Raw genomic sequence first — 3,766 nt, forward strand, 5'->3', positions numbered from 1 at the left:
ATTCCTATCGTGATACTGGGAACTAATACATGAATTTACAAAGCACAAAGGTATTAATAAGAACGAGTGTATAAGCACTGGAACAAACCAATATTAGATATCGCAATGAAATAACAATAAGTGGCAGTAGTAGCTATGAACTCTTAATTTTCAGATTTTCACACAGAAAATTGATACAACTCCATGATCTCAAAACTCACCCATTTTAGATAAAACTTGATTCTATTGAAGGAGAATAAAACCCTCTATAGTATAATGTGAGCTTTATACCCAGTTGAGGAGTTCAAGAACCAAAAACAAGTCCTTGAATCCAACTTGTTTAATACTGAAATAGAAACAGCAAAATGCCCAACTTCACAGCTCAATAACTACCTTAATACTCAGTCAAATTAAGCAAATAATATGTCGATTAATAAGTACTCGAAGTACCCATCGAGTCTGAGCAATCAACTACCATCGAGTCTGAGCAATCAACTATGGGTTTAAGAACCAGTAAGGCAATGCAATTCTACTAATAACAAAAATTTCGACCCCAGCACTAAAGAAGCCAATTCTAATGATACTAGAATGAATAGCTCAACAGCAAAACAAACGCTCAACAGGTGAATTGACACAGTGAACAAAGAATATCAAAATGAGTATCAAGCATAACACCAGATAATGAAATTTTCAAAAGTTCTACTCACCTCAAACACCTTCTCCCAAGGCAAGCCTTCGACTTCTCTCCCTCTCTTCCAAATCGCCAGAGCTCCAATTGCTCCATCCTCCTAAAAGCTAATTCTTCATTACTTTACCTCATGTTCAATTGTCCTCCACCTTCAAAACCTCCCACACATCCCCACAATTAGAACCCCCAAAATTGCAAATTTCCAAAAGAAATATAGGCTTTAGAGATTGAAGAGTAAGGGATTACATTATCGACCTCCATGGAAACCATACTCGAGCGGTGAATGCAGGCACGAGAGAGAGAGGCTCTAAGAGTTCACAGAATTGGAACTGAAGGCGGGCTCAGAAACCAAACTAATGCAAAACACAGAAGAATATGAGAGTGGTCAGAAATCGTACCAGAGGCGGCGATGCTCAGACAGACAGTGGTAACACTACTAGAGATGTATCCTTTAATGACACTTATTTTATGACGTTTCGGGATAAATGTCATTATAAGGGGTTTCCATGACGTTTAAGGCAGCAAACGTCATGGATGTAAAACACGGAGCAATTATATGACATTTTATAAACGTCATGGTAAAACACTTACCATGACGTTTATTTTTCGTCATCAATAGGTTTCAATGATGGTTTCGGTCTGTCATGCATACTGTTTGGGCCATGACAGTTTATTACTGTCATCAAAAGTTTTGGGAAAAATTTTGACACTGTGCCCAAAATTTGGCTTCGCGCCTGACCCAAAATTTGGCCCTAAAATTTTGAGTTACAGTTTGAGTTCGTTCATTTTAGTTTTAACTCACTTGCCTAAAATTTATCTCACCCAAACTCGATCTCAAACTTCACTTTCCAATTTCTCTCTTGCAAATCAGTCACCCAAACTCAATCTCACACTCAATCCGAATCTCATCCCAAACTCGATCTCTCACCCAAATCAGTCACCCCTCTCCCAAATCACATCCCCAAATCTAACACCCCTCTCCCAAAATCTCATCCCCAAATCTCATCCAAATCTGTCACACTGCTCTTCGCCCTAATCCCAATTGTTTGAGAGTAGAAATAGCTTCTGGACAAGAAGAGAAACCCAAAGAACAAAAGATAGAGAGAGGAAAAACCTTTTCAATTTCGTTTTTGGCAAAGGTAGATTTCATACTTCCTATAGCTTTATTTCAATTTGTTCTTGTTTTTAGTTTTTGATTATGATTCTTTTGTTTATTTATGGTTGGTGATTTCGAATTCTCAGACTTGTAGAGATAGGAATCCAGTTCGAATCAGTTGTGTTAGGTTCTAATTAGAATCGTTGTAGTTGTAGCTCAAGAACTATGTTCTTGAGTTTGGGTGTCTAAAGTAGATTTTGTGTATCCTTTTGATTTAACTGTTTGTTATGTTTAAAATGATTTCGTGTCCTAGCAATCTGTTCCTTCCATTCTGAAGTTTTAGAACTTGTTTTGTACTTCAAAGGATCGAATTAAAACTTCCAAAAACCAAGTTTTATTGTTGCTGGAAATTTCCAGAATTCTGCAGAAAAAGCTGATTTTCTTGCCTACTTTGAGGCATGATATCTTTCAGCTCATGCCTTTGTTTTGGAATCCGAAAGTATCTTTGTAAAGCTCATATATCTACCTATGTGTGTACTAAATTTCACAGGATTTGGTTAATATTTGGTTTGTCAAATTGCTTGCCAAAAACAGTAGCAGATTCAGCTAAAAGCTGAATTCGCTATGCCAAAAACAGCATCAGATGACAATGCTCTCGTCTGAAGAAAAATTATATGTCGTCTGAGGCCCTGCCGTCTGATCATCAATCAGACGACAGTTCTCCACCGTCGTCTGAGTATTGATCAGACGACATATGTTATGTCGTCTGAAATTTGACAAGTCTGGAAGGTTTCTGAACTTTAAGTCATCTGCATAAAAATCCAACAACATTTAAATGTCGAATGAAAGAAGAAAAAATTAATGATTTGTCGAATTAGATGTAGTGTGATACAACCATACACTGCATATAATCGTCGAGCTACAGAACCTACAACGACAAATATATTCACATGTTGACAATTTAATGTCGTCTGATGTTATTAAAGTTGGAAAATTACTAGACTCTATGTCGTCTCAATGTAAAACCAACGATACATATATGTCGTCTAATAAGGAACTTATGTTGTCTTATAGTTCGTTTAACTTCGCTTTTATGTTGTAGGGTGTGATAACTTATGTCGTTTGATTGTCTATTGGACTTCATATTATTATTGCTTGTTATAAAACTTATGTTGTTTGATTGTCTATTGGACTTCACAATTTCATTGCTTGTTATAAGCACTTATGTTTCATATGTAACAAAATTAAGAATAGAACAAAGAAAGTAACATTTTATTGAATGTTAGTAACCCATTTCAATTACAAAATCATTTGAAGCGTAAGAATACATTTTGATCCTAATCTACATATAACTACATTCTTATTCCTCTCCTTTACCATGAGCCAAGTGAATCCCCAAAACAGCAGCAAGATGAGTCGTGTAAGAATGCTGAGGCCTGAAAAAGAGGTTAAGAATTAGAACATGCATGATGCAAAGAACACATATCTAGATATACTTATGAAAAGTAAAAAAAGCCACAAACCTGTGAGAAGGGATACAGAACCCACAAGCTGTAAGTACCTACAAGTTAACTTCCACGCTTAGAAAACCTAAGAGATTACAAGAGTAAAGCATCCCTTAATGCTAACTGAAAATAAGATTCTCATAGTAGCACTAAGCTTTTATCTGAATTATGAAACGTTTGAAAATAAAATCTTTGCAAATATAGTGATAGACATGCATACCAAACGTACAAACGTGTTAAACGTACAATGGAATGATTATACAGCAGAAAAGTGAAACACTATGGCCTTTCACTAGTGCTAGACCTAAATCTTTTTGAACAGCTATTAAGAATCTTAAAACTGAAGGAATCTGTCTATTCATTCCTTCCTTTAATACAAAACATAGACACAGAGTTCAAGTATTTCCCATCAAAACTCTAGTTTGATTGAGGAAGAGTATTGATATTTAAATTCATTGAGAGTACCATAACAAACTTTTGGATACGTAATATGCTATT

The sequence above is a fragment of the Fragaria vesca genome, unplaced genomic scaffold (assembly GCF_000184155.1).
Source record: "Fragaria vesca subsp. vesca unplaced genomic scaffold, FraVesHawaii_1.0 scf0512996, whole genome shotgun sequence".
Classification (NCBI taxonomy): Eukaryota; Viridiplantae; Streptophyta; class Magnoliopsida; order Rosales; family Rosaceae; genus Fragaria; species Fragaria vesca.